Source organism: Oncorhynchus masou, chromosome 2, assembly GCF_036934945.1.
Source record: "Oncorhynchus masou masou isolate Uvic2021 chromosome 2, UVic_Omas_1.1, whole genome shotgun sequence".
Classification (NCBI taxonomy): domain Eukaryota; kingdom Metazoa; phylum Chordata; class Actinopteri; order Salmoniformes; family Salmonidae; genus Oncorhynchus; species Oncorhynchus masou.
In genome coordinates, this window is record NC_088213.1 from 40,036,041 (window position 1) to 40,054,305 (window position 18,265).

Genomic DNA, 18,265 nt, shown 5'->3' on the forward strand with positions numbered 1-18,265 from the left:
ACAAAATGAGAAGAGAGAGAGAGAGAGAGAGAGATGAAATATATTTGGAATGTTTTATGGAAAACAATCTGACACAAAGTAATATTCATCTCCAATGAATCCAATATTCTTTTTGGAATGATATTAGACGGTATCTATTATATCTTCCATTGTGTTCCCATCTGCCCTTTTCAGGATCTAAATTATGTGCATTAGTACTGTACGTAAATGGGCTAATGCCTGTCTGTATTTAGCGGGCTACATGCCGTGAATATATTCTCTGCTTCAAGAAGTAATTGGTAATTACAGTGGTCATTTAGGCAATCACTGTCTCTCCGAGATTCATGTCATTCTTAAAAATAACTAGCTCTTAACCTTTGACAGAATTCTACAGAAACTGTTCATCATCACCCCCGCTTTGATTAATTTTCGCACACACACACACACACACACACACACACACACACACACACACACACACACACACACACACACACACACACACACACACACACACACACATCAATAACATTGATACTTTTACATTTGTTAAGTGTGGCAGTCTACCTCCCCCATGTGAAGAGGATAGAAACATAGGACTGAATAGCACCAGGAATACAGCATACTTCTAAACTCATTTGACCTATCCCTTGGACGAGTCTCTCCATCTCTCCCAACCAAAAGTTATGAGTAAGTATTGCTACACTTTAGCAACAATAAGCCTTTCTTTTCCAACCAACGCGTTCTCCTCTCACTCATTCTTCATCTATTTCTTGCCTCCCCTCTCAGTTTCTTGATTTAAAAACCTCACATCGCACATAAGTCATATCTGTGCATAATGAACCTCCATCCAGAGAAACTTCGCTTCCAGGTGGATATTGTATGTGAAAAATAGCCAGGTTGACAACATTAGCATTGAAACAGTTATCCCCTAAACTTACAGCCTCCATTATTGGATGTTCACAGACTCTTTACCATCTTCCGTTGGCTTTTTCCGCAGGCAAAATGTGAAATCAGTTTCTTACTTTCACTGACTAGCAGATCAGCTTTTTTAATACCTAGCCAGAAAGAAACTATTTCATAAATACAGTTTATCCCTGGTACAGAGATTTTAAAGTATTTCAAACACAGTGCTAATCACAAAACCCATATTAAAGCCATGTGAATGTGTTTTTGTTTCACACAGAACAAGACAATACTAAAAATCGAAACATTATGAAACAACACCGTGCCACTTATACGGAGCATTTGGACCACATGTATTTCAGTTGGTTAGAAACAGGAGGAAGTCATATAGGGAAACTAGAGATTAGCGTAACATTGAATGTCGAAGAAGTCATGTCGGGACAAAAGTTAATGCAGTTTAGCTGCTACTTTGTACACTGAACCCTAAAATGTGATTTGCACACCTTATAATTCCTTACTCTTGCAACGTTTGTCCTCACTCAAAATTGAGAAACGAAATGAACTCAAAGAAGGGTCCCTGTAATATTAATGAGGGAGTTTGTATGGGTAGTGTGATTTAAGCTGCCTTTTATGCCTGAGTTACTCAGCTCAAATTATGTATTCAGTATAATACTTAACATGTTCTTTCTTTAACTGAAAGAATGTAGCCTACCGTGGGACTCTGCTTAGTGGAAGGTGTTTAAGGCACAAAAACAGAGAGATTAACCCAGCGACGGCCTGGCCCTCTCTCCTTGGCTGTGATTCACATCACTGCTGATACGACGCTGTGACTTTGGGCCTGAGTGACCACGCTTGTCTGATAACCTGTCACTGTGGAACTCACTAAAGTGGGTTTACCTTGATGGATGTGGCAGTTGGTTGACCGATGTGGAAGCTGTTTAGCTGAAACATTTACACACGTCAATATTCCTTCTTGCTCTCTAAAACACCAAATATGTATTATTGTGCTGATCAAATCCATAACTAAACTAGGAGTGGGCAGGGGTTAGGGAGTGGGAGTGGGAGATACAGGAGTGAGATAGGGGACTGCGGTTGAAGTGGTTGAATCTGGCAGGTATGACTTCAAATCAAAATCAAATCAAATGTATTTATATAGCCCTTCGTACATCAGCTGATATCTCAAAGTGTTGTACAGAAACCCAGCCTAAAACCCCAAACAGCAAGCAATGCAGGTGTAGAAGCACGGTGGTTAGGAAAAACTCCCTAGAAAGGCCAAAACCTAGGAAGAAACCTAGAGAGGAACCAGGCTATGTGGGGTGGCCAGTCCTCTTCTGGCTGTGCCGGGTAGAGATTATAACAGAACATGGCCAAGATGTTCAAATGTTCATAAATGACCAGCATGGTCGAATAATAATAAGGTAGAACAGTTGAAACTGGAGCAGCAGCACGGCCAGGTGGACTGGGGACAGCAAGGAGTCATCATGTCAGGTAGTCCTGGGGCATGGTCCTAGGGCTCATGTCCTCCGAGAGAAAGAAAGAAAGAGAATTAGAGAGAGCATATGTGGGGTGGCCAGTCCTCTTCCGGCTGTGCCGGGTGGAGATTATAACAGAACATGGCCAAGATGTTCAAATGTTCATAAATGACCAGCATGGTCGAATAATAATAAGGTAGAACAGTTGAAACTGGAGCAGCAGCACGGCCAGGTGGACTGGGGACAGCAAGGAGTCATCATGTCAGGTAGTCCTGGGGCATGGTCCTAGGGCTCAGGTCCTCCAAAAGAGAGAAGGAGAGAATTAGAGAACGCACACTTAGATTCACACAGGACACCGAATTGGACAGGAGAAGTACTCCAGATATAACAAACTGACCCCAGCCCCCTGACACATAAACTACTGCAGCATAAATACTGGAGGCTGAGACAGGAGGGGTCAGGAGACACTGTGGCCCCACCCGAGGACACCCCCGGACAGGGCCAAACAGGAAGGATATAACCCCACCCACTTTGCCAAAGCACAGTCCCCACACCACTAGAGGGATATCTTCAACCACCAACTTACCATCCTGAGACAAAGCTGAGTATAGCCCGCAAAGATCTCCGCCATGGCACAACCCAAGGGGGGTGCCAACCCAGACAGGATGACCACATCAGTGAATCAACCCACTCAGGTGACGCACCCCTTCCAGGGACGGCATGAGAGAGCCCCAGTAAGCCAGTGACTCAGCCCCTGTAATAGGGTTAGAGAGGACATTGTTTGAGAGGACATGGGGCCTACCTTAAAATGTACCAACCTCATACAAAACAATATCATCAGGCCCTCAGAGGGCTTTAGGGTTGTCATGTGTTGAAATGTTTTTAAACAATGGTTTGGGGAGAAGGGAACCTCCAAGCACATATCATACAGCGCATTCGGGAATTCAGCATTCAGACCCGTTGACTTTTTCCACATTTTGTTACGTTACAGCCTTATTCTAAAATTGATTAAATGGATTTTTCCCCCACTCAATCTACCCACAATTGCCCATAATGACAAAGCAAAATGTACACATTTACATAAGTATTCAGACCCTTTACTCAGTACGTTGTTGAAGTACATTTGGCAATGATTCCAGCCTTGAGTCTTCTCGTGTCACGTTCGTTGGAGGCATATTAGGACCAACGTGCAGCGTGATCTGGGTTCCACATATTTTATTAGAAGTAAGTGAACCACACAACAAAACAATAAAGAATAAACGAAACGTGACGACAATGGATTGCTAACATGCAACTACACATGAACAATATCCCACAAACACAGGTGGAAAAAAGCTACCTAAATATGACCCCAATTAGAGAGAACGATACCAGCTGCCTCTAATTGGGAATCATACAAAATCACCGAAGTAGAAAAACAAAAATAGAACCCCACACAGAAATAAATAAACTAGACCACCCCCAGTCATGCCCTGACCTACTTCACCATTGAGAAACAATGGCTCTCTATGGTCAGGGCGTGACATCTTGGGTATGACGCTTCAAGCTTGGCACACCTGTATTTGGGGAGTTTCTCCCGCTCTTCTCTGCAGATCCTCTGAAGTTCTGTCAGGTTGGATGGGGTGCATCGCTTTACAGCTTTTGTCAGGTCTCTCCAGAGATGTTCGATCAGGTTCAAGTCCGGGGTCTGGCTGGGCCACTCAAGGACATTGAGACTTGTCCTGAGAAAGGGAACCTTCATCCCAGTCTGAGGTTCTGAGCACTCTGGAGCAGGTTTTCATCTCTGTCAGAGTGACCATCGGGTTCTTGGTCATCTCCCTGACCAAGGCCCTTCTCCCCCGATTGCTCAGTTTGGCTAGGTGGGCAGCTCTAGAAAGAGTCTTGGTGGTTCTAAACTTCTTACATTTAAGAATGATGGAGGACACTGTGTTCTTGGGGACCTTCAATGCTGCAGACATTTTTTGGTACCCTTCCCGAGATCTGTGCCTCAACACAATCCTGTCTCAGGAGCTCTACGGACAATTCCTTTGACCTCATGGCTTGGTTTTTGATCTGACATGCACTATCAACTGTGGGACCTTATATAGACAGGTGTGTGCCTTTCCTAATCATCCCCAAACAATTGAATTTACCAGAGGTGGACTCCAGTCAAGTTGTAGAAACATCTCAACGATCAACAATGGAAACAGGATGCACCTGAGCTCAATTTTGAGTCGGGGTGGTAGGGTAGCCTAGTGTTTAGAGCGTTGGACTTGTAACGGGAAGGTTGCAAGTTCTAACCCCCGAGCTGGCAAGGTACAAATCTGTCGTTCTGCCCCTGAACCGGCAGTTAACCCACTGTTCCTAGGCCGTCATTGAAAATAAGAATTTGTTCTTAACTGACTTGCCTGGTTAAATAAAGGTAAATAAAAATAAAAATAAAAAAATTGCAAAGGGTCTAAATACTTATGCAAATCAGGTATTTCTGTTTTTTTGTTTAATACATTTGCTAACATTTCTAAAAACCTGTTTTCACTTTGTCCTTATGGGGTATTGTGTGTAGATTGATGAGGATTTTTTTGTTGATTGTTCCAATTTTAGAATAAAGCTGTAACGTAACAGAATGTGGAAAAACGTCAAGTGGTCTGAATACTTTCCGAATGCACTGCATATAATGTTGAAGGTCATGATTATGGGAAATGGGATTTGTTGCAATCCAAACAGTGAGAACTAACCATGCTCATAGAGCAGTAGCCATCGGCGGATCTGTTTATTTCAGTCTGCCTCCAACGCACACTGTCTGTACACATTGTAAAGGCAGAGAGGAGAGCAATAAGGACCTTGGGTTGGCTGTAATGAAAATGGCTGGTTTTGACCGTCCGTTCATGGCAACGCCTGTGTGCGTTTGTGTCTCTGAGAGTGTTTGTGTGTCTGTTTATTACGCTGCACAGACGTGTGATCAGTCGGAATACAGCAGGATCACGTTTTGCGCTGACAACGCTGTCACCCTATTTAGGCCTTATAGGAATTAGACTGGAGAAGATCTGCTCCTACAACACTCTAAGCTGTGTTTTAGCATTTCTGTGCGGTTCTGGATTTTATCAAGATTTCCCACTGAGTAGAGAAATATTAGTGTGGCAGATATATCTGCCAATTCAAACTTGCATCAAAAGCGTATCGACCACGCAGCCGAAACAGCATCTCCGTGCACTTCGTCCTTTGAATTGTAAAATCAGCTTGGCAAAAGAAGAGGCACCATAACATTCAGCTGTGGTTTTCTTTCAGCCAAAGCGCTTTTCCTTTGTCGAAAAAAAAGGGGAGAAAAGCCTAGGTCTTAGCTGCGCAAGAGTATGGGGAATGCATGGGTCCATCTGGCACCCAAAGACGAGGCTTTGTCAGGATCCATCCAAGACAAGACACATTGCTGCAGAAGGGTCCTTTTCTACAGCACCTGCAAAATACCTCTGAGCCCAGCCACAGAGACGGAGCGACTGACTGCATGCTCATATTGTTCTATATTCTGCAAGGGTAATCACTCCCGCACCCTCTATGTGCCCTCGCAGAAAACTTGCACTCCCTCTTAGGCTTCACAAACGGGCAAATAAGATTGCCTTTAAGGTTTCTCAGTGCTGGGACATTGCACAGGGACAGAGACACAGGTACAGAGAGAGAGAGAGCGAGAGAGATGAGGGAGGCACCTAGAGAGAAAGATGAACAGGAAGAGAGAATGCCTTTAACCTTTATTTAACTAGGCAAGTCAGTTAAGAACAAATTCTTATTTACAATGACGGCCAACCCGGACGACGCTGGGCCAATTGTGAATCTCCCTATGGGACTCTCAATCACAGCCCGATGTGATACAGCCTGGATTCGTACCAGGGACTGTAGTGACGCCTCTTGCGCTGAGATGCAGTGCCTTAGGCCGCTGCCCCACACGGGAGCTCCGACTGGCGAAAGAGAGCGCAAAAGAGAGGAAGGAAAAAGAGAGAGAGAGAGAGCAAGAGAAAGAAATGGAGAGATGTGTCTATTATTTACCCTGGGACACCTCATGCTTCACTGCTCTTCGTTAGGGAGAGAAAGGACGTCTTGCCTTATCGCAGGTGCCCAATTTGCTCCTGATTCTGTATGCGTTCTCAATTGATTCCGGTGACAAAGTCTGAAATCATTTTCAACTCCGACTCTGACATTTGAAAAGGGTGCTCGACTTCCTCAGAGGTGGGTCTGCTATCTCTACTTGGATATGTCTGAGAAACGGACAAAAAAGGCCACATGAAATAACCATAATATGTGTTTAATATAGACTATTCACAGCTGTTTTATGAAAATTAGAATTAGGTTATGCTTGAAGCACGTTGATGATAAATCCGTTCTAAGCTTAATTATGATGCTATAAAATATGTCCTGTACTGGCACATACAACTTTTTAAGTGTATTAAATATTCCAATCATATTTAAAAACGTTATAATCTCTCCATATAATTAGAATTTTATGAGTAATTGCTCGTGAGTGTCAGAGGTGAAGGTGAATGTAATTTCCATATAGTCGTCCTCCACAAGACAACCACCACAATAAAACTATAATAAAATATTTAAAACCACTATCATCCAAGACAATATAATGACCCTCCGGTAATTTCACAAAAACCAGGCACACAGAGCCATGTCTACTTATGTCTTCTTTACAGAGAGATTGCAGTAGCCTTAGATTGAATTACACACTTGCTAGTGCACAGCACACATACAGGTATTGACATTTAAAATTAACAATACATAGTGAAGGAATATTTGATACTACAGTACATGTCCAGGCAAGTGCCCTTACCTCCATAGCTCAGTAGTTACAGAGAACAGCCACAGAGAAAATGCCTACATTTCTCTGAGGCTACCATTCATTCCAGATGAGAGTTAGCACTAACTCCATGGTCTGAAAGGACACCAAAAGCAGAGCTAGCAGAATCAGGTCAAGTTTCTTGACTGATCTGTTACACAGGAGGGCCATGGTTGACCGTGGCACTTGTCTAGTAAAGTAGCTTTAAGTACAACGAGCCATTAAGCAGCACGATTGAGGATGACTCAGTTCCAAAGCATGGTATGTGGAGTGGTAATATAGCACAGTCACGGGGTCAAACACCATAGAAGACATCAATACCACTGTATGTCTGTTAACCCTGCTTTTTCTATTGAATTAAATTAGCCACAATTTAGCACTGTAATAAGCATGGAACAAAATGTCGATCGCGAAATGAAATGATGTCCATTGCAAGTTGTCAAGTACATTTGTATGATGTGGACTGTTAAAACGCTGCTATTTCTGACAATCCGACAGAGCCTTTAGATCCTGGCTTCAACTTATCTAAAGCAGCTTAGAGCATCAATGTGTCCATCAAATCCAACCCCTCAGAATGGGAGACCTCCCTCCCATTCTACCAGTAAGTCCGTGCTTTAGAGAAGAAGACGGGAGGGAGGGAAGTTATAGTCCCAAATCTCTCCTCCTTCAAGTCCATACAACACGCCAGTGACCCATGGTTCGGAGAGCTGCTAGAGTCGGCTACTGTATGTGTGCGTTTCACTGATGGCCTCATTGATGCAGCAGGACACAGAGCCATAGAGCCCGGGCATTTTAGCTTCCAACCACAGCTCCTCGGAGGACCCCGCTATCCCTCACATGTACGGCGAGATAAAGCCGCGCCAGGCGGCATCAAAAGTTGCAGGGCCAAAGTTTTGCCTAAGAACAGAAAAGAAAAATCAAGAAGTTTAAATAAACTGTGGAGCCTTCCCCTGAAGGCAAGCTGGCCAGCCATCTGCGCACACTCTAGTCATAGCCACCACCTCTGGAAGAGAGGGAAAGAGAGAGAGACCACGATAGAGAGACGCAGAGAGAATGAAAGGAAAAAAAGAAGAAAGAGGAACAGAAAGAGAAAGAAAGATAACAAAAGAGGAGGTGGACAAGCAGTCCTGGACTGTCATTGACCTCCTGGTGGCCTCTTTGAGCTGGACTACTGTGTTTCCCTCCAATACCTCGTGGAAGACATTACCTCTCTTCTACTAGGGGTAAGACGCACATCTCCTGCATTTGAAAAGTTTGAAAGGTTTCTCTTTAAAAAAATGGACAATGAGCATTGACCACTGACATTGACTATGTATGCCTGGAAGAATGGCTTCCTTTTCACCAAAAGATCCCAGTTTATTGGGTTTTTTATTCCTCTTTCCTGGGAAAATCTGCCAGAGCTTATACATCGAAGCCAACACATGAACTTTCAATCAGGGATTAGCCGGATTTTCCAATGTGGATCTTCTTTTGTGAATTTGGCCAGCGTCGCCTCTGTCATTGGCAAGGGGAATGTAAATAGAATATGATCCCTGGGCCAAGGGGATTGCCTCGCTTATTTCAAAGAAAGACTTCAAAAACAGGGCCATTTAGCCCTCTCCATGAGTGTGATGTTTCAGCGGTTTGAAGTGTCGTCCACAAGACAGACCACCAAAAAGTCCCCTTCAAATGTAGGCAACATACTGCCGTCATGCACTTTGTCAACGCGGCCAAAAGACAAAATGGCTCAAAGAAAAGGAGGAGAGAAGGCAAACACAACAACTGAAGACAGAATGAAAGCGATCTCTCTATCAAGTCTATTGGCCTTCTGACATCCCTCTATCTCTGTCCATCCCCATATCTCCCATCCTTCCTGGGCCCTCCTCTCACCATTGTCCCACGCAGAAGTCCACTTTCCCAGATATAGATGCTAATCCGAGCTTACCGTGCTGGCTCGTCAGATAAGGGGGCGCCACACTGCTGCATGTATGACTCCCATGCACTATTAGAGCTCTGGTTGTGGCCATGGGCCACCAGAAAAGTTGGACTGAGGTCCATCTGAATGGGGCTTTGTAGACACACACAGGCAGCACACATACATACATGCACAAAAGCTACCCGGGAAGACTTAACTTCCACACGAACAGAAGTTTTAACTTAAAAAGAACAATGAACAAGTATGCCACCCAATTGAGCTTTGTGTTTGTTCTTGAAATGTCAATTTGAAAATCCCCCCTACTTTGAAGAAGATAGGGGACTATAATCAGGCTGCAAACGCACCATTTTTGTTTTGTTTTTTGAGTTCGTGCTTAAACTGGGGTATTGCAGCAACTTTGTTTTGTGTTCACAACATCACATAAAAAGTGTCCAAGGTATATCTTTACCTCCAAGGCTGTACCCCTCTAACAGAGCTCTGTATAACAAAGTATCATTGTTCAGCAACACATTCTAAATGTATATTCTCTCTTTATCCATCTCACTCCGTCATCCCCTTGTCTCAATCCCTCTCTCTCTGTTTACTAACGATCGCTCTCCCCCCGTCATCTCCTCCCTTCCAAAAGTCTGTCAGCCTAGCTTTGTGTGAAGTGGGGGGTGGTGATGGGGGGGGGGGCTCATCATACCGCGGCCCCCCTGAAGCGTGGGGCTGTTCAGCAGGTAGATAGTCTCCCACTGGGTGGACGGCAGGCTCCTGGGGAGGGAGGGAGGCTTGTTTTGGAGCTGGTAGGGGTTCCAGGAATCAGACAGGTCTGGTGTGCTCACTCACATCAGCCGGGATTCAGGACGCCACTTTGCGTGGTTAACTTGGAAAACAAAAACACTGCTGAGCGTCAAGGTAAACAGCTGTCAGTGGTCTTCCATTGTAACACTGTTGTGCCCTTGAAAATGGAGAAAGGTAGGCCTACAGAGGAAGACAGAGGGAAAACGGTATGGAATAGTGACTATGTGTCTCCATTTCATTGGTCATTCAATAAAAACTGAAACCCTTGTGGAGAGAGTGATGGTGATGAGAGGGTTTAAGCCTCAGAATGGCTTTGAGGCACAGCAGCAACCACGTCCCAGTTTGTTTCTCACCTATTCATGTCACCCTTTGTTCTCTAAGTCCTGTTTCTGCATGGAGATCCGTGTCTAACCAACTCTCTTTTGTTTGTCTTTAAGTTGCTTGTTTTTGCCACAGCAGCGTGCACCAGAGTTTCCTGCTTGTTTGTGTGATTAGTGCGCTGTATCAGAGCAGGGCTGCTTGGGGCCTGGGGGTGCTGTGTGCTGTGTGAAATGGCCCTCCACTCTGCCCACCTATCTCTCCCAAGAAGGGGCCACAGCCTCCCAGTGGAAAATCCAGGTCTCCGAGCAGAAGACGAGGAGGGGAGGGGATTAGGGGTTCCGCGTGAAAACCACGGTAAATTGAGTCCTCACTGTTTATTTTTATACTTTGCATTGTAAATTAAAAGGGTGGAGTAAGGGGGGTGAATTAGTCATATTGTCGTTTTCAAATCAGATTGTTTTTCCCAACCAAGCAAATGTAACACCCCAGAGCACAGAGAAGACAATGCAAGCAAATATATGTGTGTCTGACGAGTGGAGGGAATCAGATATCACCTACTTGGTGTTCTTTATTTCTGTTGTTTGGCAGGATGGGCAAGACTGGTGTTTTTAGTTACCCGGACAGGATAATTAATTTGGAACGCCATTCAATGGTGTCTAAGTACTTGTTTTGGGCCTACTTCAAATCAAATTTTATTGGTCACATACACATGGTTAGCAAATGCGAGTGAAGCGAAATGCTTGTGCTTCTAGTTCCGACAATGCAGTAATATCTAACAAGTAATCTAACAAATTCACAACAACTACCTTATACACACAAATGTAAAGGGATGAATAAGAATATGTACATATAAATATATGGATGAGCGATGGCCGTGCGGCATAGGCAAGATGCTAAATATGGTATAGAACAGTATATACGTATGAGATGAGTAATGTAGGATGTGTCAACATTATTAAAGTGGCGTTATTTAAAGTGACAAATGATACCTTTATTAAGTCCATTTATTAAAGTGACCAGAGATTTGAGTCTGTATGTTGACAGCAGCCACTACATGTTAATGATGGCTGTTTAACAGTCTGATGGCCTTGAGATCAAAGCTGTTTTTCAATCTTGATGCACCTGTACTGACCTCTCCTTCTGGATGATAGTGGAGTGAACAGGCAGTGGCTCAGGTGGTTGTTGTCCTTGATGATGTTTTTGGTCTTCCTGTGACACCAGGTGCTGTAGGTGTCCTGGAGGGCAGGTAGTTTTCCCCCGGTGATGCGTTGTGCAGACCATACTACCCTCTGGAGAGCCTTGCGCTTGAGGGCGGTGCAGTTGCCGAACCAGGCGGTGATACAGCCCGGCAGGATGCTCTCGATTGTGCACGTGTAAAGGTTTGTGAGTGTTTTAGGTGACATGCCAAATTTTTTGCGCTGGTGCGCCTTCTTCACCACGCTGTCTGTGTGGGTGGACCATTTCAGTTTGTTCGTGATGTGTACACAGAGGAACTTAAAACATTCCACATTCCCCACTACTGCCACGTCAATGTGGATTGGGGGGGGGGGGGGGGGGAGATGTTGTTTCCTTCTTCACCAACTGGGGGAGGCCAGTCAGAAAGTCCAGGCCCCAGTTGTACAGGACGGGAGCTTAATGACGAGTTTGGAGGGTACGATGGTATTAAATGCTGAGTTGTAGTCAATGAACAGCTTTCTTACATAGTAAGAATAGTAAGGTACTCCTCTTGTCCAGTTGGGATAGGGCATCGTCACTGGACCTATTGGAGTGGCTCTAGGGTATCAGGTAGAGTGGAGGTGATATTCTCCTTGCCTCGTCTCTCAAAGCACTTCATGATGACAGAAGTGAGTGCAACCTGGGTGATAGTTATTTTGTTCAGTTACCTTAGCTTTCTGGGGAACAGGCACAATGGTGGCTATCTTGAAGCATGTGGGAACAACAGACTGGGATAGGGACTGATTGAATATGTCCGTAAACACACCAGCTAGCTGGTCTGCGCATACTCTGACGACGCGGCTAGGAAAGCGACCTGGGCCGGCAGCCCTGCGAGGGTTAACACGGTTAAATGTTTTACTCACGTTGAAGGAGAGCCCACAGGCTTTGGTAGTGTGCCGTGTCAGTGGCACTGTATTGTCCTCAAAGCAATCAAAGAAGATGTTTAACGTCTGGGAGCAAGACGTTGATGTCTGCGAAGGGGCTGGTTTTCTTTTTGCAATCCGTGATTGACTGTAGACTCTGCCACGTACGTCTCGCGTTTGAGCCATTGAAATGTGACTCTACTTTGTCTATATACTGACGCTTTGCTTGTTCGATTGCCTTGCGGTGGGAATAGTTGCACTGTTTGTATTCGGTCATGTTTCCAGTCGCCTTGCCATGATTAAAAGGGGTGGTTCGTGCTTTCAGTTTTGCGCGAATGCTGCCATCAATCCATGGTTTCTGGTTAAGAAATGTTTTAATAGGCATAGTGGGTACGACATATCAGATGCACTTGCTAATAAACTCGCTCACCGAGACAGTATATACATCAATGTTGTTGTCTGAGGCTATCCGTAACATGTCCCAGTCCACGTGATCGAAGCAATCCTGAAGCCTGGAATCCGATTGGTCAGATCAGCGTTGGACGGACCTGAGCACGGGCTTTTCCTGTTTTAGTTTCTGTCTATAGGCTGGGAGCAACAAAATGGAGTCATGGTCAGATTTGCAGATGGCAGGGCGGGGGAGGGCTTTGTATGCATCACGGAAGTAGCAATGATCCAGAATGCTAGCAGCCCGTGTCGCGCATTCGATATGCTGATAGAATTGAGGAAGTCTCATTCTCAGGTTAGCTTTGTTAAAATCCCCGGCTACAATAAATGCAGCAGTAATATGTAATATGCTCGGTAGCGGTAGATGGTGTGCTCAACTCAACCTCTCCTGCGGCGACCACGTTGTTTTGGGTGGGCCTCTGGGATAAGATCCCATGTCTAGGGTGGAGGTCCGAACAAAAGATCCGCTTCGGGAAAGACGTATTCCTGGTCGTAATGTTGGTAAGTTCTCATCGATTTTATATCCGATAGTTCTTCCCGGCTGTATGTAATAACACTTGAGATTTCCTGGGCTAACAATGTGAGAAATAATACATTAAAAAAAAAACGAATTACTGCACAGTGTCCTAAGGACCTGAAGCGAGGCGACCATCTCTGTCGGCGCCATCTTGTGCCGACTTTGTGAGGAATAAGAGGCTAAAACAATTGTTTTCACCTCTGTCAGCCTTCTTGGATAAATACAGTATGATAAATGAAAAGAGATACTCTGACGTTCTAATTTAAGGCCATTACCCTTATGCCACTCCCCTTTTCCACTGAGATTCTAATTTAAGGTAAAACACAAATAAACCAATTATAAGATCCACATGAATAAAACATTTCTTTGTGCAGTATTTGTTTGACACGTACCTCTCCTTTACTGTAGATTCAGCTTGAGCTGGAGCGCATTCTGTAGATAAATAATAATGACACATTAAAAGATAGACAGAACAATAGACATCGGGTCAACATTGATTGATTTGGAAGTTTTTTAAATTTTCAGGCCACACACAAAGCAACAAAAACAACACAAAGAAAGGAGATAGAATGAAAGACACATTCTCCATCGTAAATCATAATTGATATTTGCATAGGTGATGTTTAAAGGCTGAATGACTCGAATACTTGTCTTGAGAAACATTTGATGAAAGATGCATAAATAACTGCCTCGTTTTATTTCCTTAGATATTTGTCTCTTTCAATCTGATTGTCTCACTCACTCTAAGCGAGCCAGAAAAAAAAGTATTCTACCCTGTTGCCTTGTTATTACTGTAACTAAGAGACAAAGGGTATTCCATAGATTTGGGACATACAAGTAGGTGCAACATTTGTCTGTAATCCCTCCATGCCCGGTATGGACACCCCATGCTACACAAAGATCAGAGGTCATGGGCTTTGAGTGTTCTAGTCGTCACTATGATTCAGCTCAGACTTTGATAACTCGTTTGGAGAATGTCAGCATTCTAGCAGGGTCAGTATCTATCTGGTCTTGTCTATCGTAACTGGTCTTCCCCTATAAATCCAGGTTAGATGACATTCAGTGATGGCAAACAAAAAGAGGGGGCAGGTATTCCGGCCTTGGAGTCAATAGTGCCTCTCTTTTTCACTTGGGGGCATACAGAGTAAAGACAGTAGTATACTAGGGGCAGGAGGGGGGGAAGGGGCTGTAAGACGGGTAAGGGGCATCAGCATATGATCACATGAGCAGAACTGACAATAACCGTTATCCCCAAAAATCCCCAAAAAGAGTTAAATAAGCAATTCATATTTACAAAAGAAGGCCTATCATCAATGCTCAAGATATGAACTGAGATCTCCACACATACATTTTTCTTTTTAGATAGCGACATATTAGGAAGCGCACCAAAAATGATAGAGACTTTAATGTATTCTGGTATATTACTCTAAATGGTTTCATCAGTCTTTGAAAACTGAGAAAATGTGCAGTTTATTATCTCTCAATAGTGGGTGATGAATCTTTGCCAAAGGCCCCTAAACCATACATGGTATATAGAGGAGGGAAGGTGGGGGTGGGATGGGATGGGGAGTCATTCCAAGTCGATGAGGAGCTTGGAGAGGAGGTGGAGGGCAACCTTTCTCTCTCCTCTCATCCTGCCCCTCTTACACCCAAGTTATTTGTATGAATGCTTTGCATCACTACCTTAAACTCACCATTAATCAATCCACCATTTTTATTATTTCTGTAAGAGTGGCGCAGATTGCTAAATAAAAAAAGATTTCCGTGTGAAGAAAAAGGAAAAATGCAAGCGTATTCATTGGACCTTAAAATGTTTTGATGGCTTCTCAGAGGCACATTATATTTACATAGGAATGTGTCATTAACGTCAACGGACGAACCAGAAACTATTAAACTAATACAATGCCAAACTGAACAACCTTGAGAATTTGATTAAAGCCATTGTGAGTTTTAAAAATGCTCCATTCTTTGAGTTAAAACAAAAGACTGATGCATTCAGCTCCGGTTATAATTCAGCTGTCAACTTTCATTGATGTATTTGACTTCCGCAGCTAGCATTTACATACTTTATATATAGCAAAGGAGGGATCTATGCAGAGAATCATAATGGAGGTTTGAAACAAACACACCACTGTTTGTGTTTCATTTCAAATTAGCGGCTGTAATTTTCAACAAGACTGCAGGCATTGTTTGCTTGGCAAAGTCATGTGTTGAGAGCATATTTAATTCCTCTATTATTGCTCTGGTTGTAGTAAATGCATTCTTTTCAGACAAGTGCTCTTTAACATCAGTGAGTAATCTTCACTCTTAGCTCATCTTTGCCTTGATATTATGGTCCCCGTGACCTTTCTGGCCAAAAAACCCACATCTGCTCATTCATTGTGGTGTATTGCGTGCATGTGGGAATGCCTGCATGCAGGCATACAGGTGTGTTTCTGTATGTCGATAAACAGAATGCCTTGAACAAATGTGAGACTGTTCCTACGAAACGTGATATGTTTGTTCCTGTGTGACTCCTCAGTAATGTACTGTTATAGTAATAATATGATAATGTACACTCCTAAATAGGTTGGGACACACACACACACACACACACACACACAGGGAATTCAGCACCTAAATATGTTCTCCCCTGATCACACATGTTTTTTCAATATAATTATCACATTTCAGAAATGCATAGGGGGATGTTTCAACAAATAGGAGCCATGACAAAATGAGGCCTTATTTGTGTTTCATTATCTGCTTGAACATATTTTACATCCATGGTGAGATATTTAACATTGTTTTATCATACCCTGGAGATATCTTACACACCAATCTAATTAAAGTCACCATTCTGCCCAGTATCCTATTTAAAAACATCTATATATTCTATATAATTATGAAATGATGCATTATTTAATATGTAAACCCCAAAGCTCCATGCGTGTTGCGATCATTTTAATCAAAAGAAAATGAATAGAGCCCCTTTTCTTAGTCCTGTTTAGAAGCTTAATTGGAGAATGGAGTAAATCTTGATTATTTTCAGAGTTTCTCCAACCAACATGGAAAAAAGAGAGTGAATTAGTATGAAAGCATGCATGAAATCTAGTTTTAAATCATTTACCAACCGTGTAACAAAGTGACTGTGATTACGCTGACTTAGGCCACCACTTAACAACAAACTGTGTGCCTATGCGTGTGTATCTCTCTCTCCCCCTGTGTGTGTGTGTGTGTGTGTGTGTGTGTGTGTGTGTGTGTGTGTGTGTGTGTGTGTGTGTATGTCGGCGTGCGTGCGTGTGTGAGTTGAGTCTGAGCATGCTAACCAAAGAGCGAGTATCATCATTTTTCTAGTGAATATTACATGGAGTCATATTGTTGTCTGCAGCATTGGTGCCAAAGTAGCCAGTTAAAATGCAAGCATGTACACTACAGCTCAAATTTTGGGGTCGCTTAGAAATGTCCTTGTTTATGTAATAAAAGCACATTTTTTGTCCATTAAAATAACATCAAATTGTTCAGAAATAGAATGTAGACATTGTTAATGTTGTAGATGACTATTGTAGCTGGAAATGCCAGATTTTTTATGGAATATCTACATTGGTGTACAGAAGCCCATTATCAGCATCCGTGACTCCTGTGTTCCAATGGCATGTTGTGTTAGCTAATCCAAGTTCATCATTTTAAAAGGCTAATTGATCATTAGAAAACCCTTTCGCAATTCTGTCAGCACAGCTGAAAACTGATGGCCTTCTAGTCAGAGTTGCAAAGAAAAAGCAATATCTCAGACTGGCCAATAAAAATAAAATATTAAGATGGGCAAAAGAACATAGACTCCGGACAGAAGAACTCTACCGAGAAGGCCAGCATCCCGGAGTCGCCTCCACACTGTTGACATTGAGACTGGTGTTTTGTGGGTACTATTTAATGAAGCTGCCAGTTGAGAACTTGTGAGGCATCTGTTTCTCAAACTAGACATTCTAATGCATTTGTCCTCTTGCTCAGTTGTGCACCAGGGCCTCCCACTCCTCTTTCTATTCGAGTTAGAGACAGTTTGCGCTGTTCTATGAAGAGAGCAGTACACAGCGTTGTACGAGATCTTCAGTTTCTTGGCAATTTCTCACATGGAATAGCCTTCATTTCTCGGAACAAGAATAGGCTGACGAGTTTTAGAAGAAAGCTCTTTGTTTCTGGCCATTTTGAGCCTGTAAACGAACTCACAAATGCTGATGCTCCAGATACTCAACTAGTCTAAAGAAGGCCAGTTTTATTGCTTCTTTAATCAGTACAACAGTTTTCAGCTGTGCTAACGTAATTGCAAAAGGGTTTTCTAATGATCAATTAGCCTTTTAAAATTATAAAATTGGGTTAGCTAACACAAGAGCACAGGAGTCACGGATGCTGTTAATGGGCTTCTGTACACCAATGTCGATATTCCATAAAGAATCTGGCATTTCCAGCTACAATAGTCATTTACAACATTAACGAAGTCTACACTGTATTTCTGAACAATTTGACGTTGTTTTAATGGGCAAAAAAAATGTAATTTTCTTTCAAAAACAATGCCATTTCTAAGGGATCCCAAACTTTTGAACGGTAGTGTATATTAAAAGGCAGCGCAGTCTTTTGATGGGCATTCGTCAGTTTATGAATACGTGTGCATATTGATTGGCAAAAGGTGAAAACCAGTTTGACACAAATATTTCTGAAAGGGCCTCTGCTATCCCACATGATTTAAAATCCATTTAAACACCTGTCACTTACATTTCCTTATATAAGACCCCGATGACTCCTGAAAATAATAATAATGAAAATGTCCAGAGTTTATTGCATCCAGCGGGCTACATGCAGATATTAGGGTATATTTTGATATGCATCTGAGTGGAGGAGGATGGTGGACCAGTTTATTTTCCTTTAATTTCTTCCCCCCAAAAAAACATTTCTCCAAATACAGTGAACTGAGGTACAGTGGGGCAAAGAAGTATTTAGTCAGCCACCAATTGTGCAAGTTCTCCCACTTAAAAAGATGAGAGAGGCCTGCAATTTTCATCATAGGTA

General features: G+C 43.1%; 1 long non-coding RNA gene across 1 annotated transcript in view; it reads right to left on the bottom strand.

Moving 5' to 3' along the window:
* Positions 1–2,382: 2,382 nt before the first annotated feature.
* Positions 2,383–18,265, bottom strand: part of LOC135554120 (uncharacterized) — a 121,995-nt gene continuing 106,112 nt past the window's right edge. The window contains exons 5-7 of the long non-coding RNA XR_010457654.1: positions 13,618–13,657; positions 2,944–3,111; positions 2,383–2,656 (exon numbers count right to left, since the gene is read on the bottom strand). This is a non-coding gene — a long non-coding RNA (uncharacterized LOC135554120). The remainder of the gene's footprint in view (positions 2,657–2,943; positions 3,112–13,617; positions 13,658–18,265) is intronic.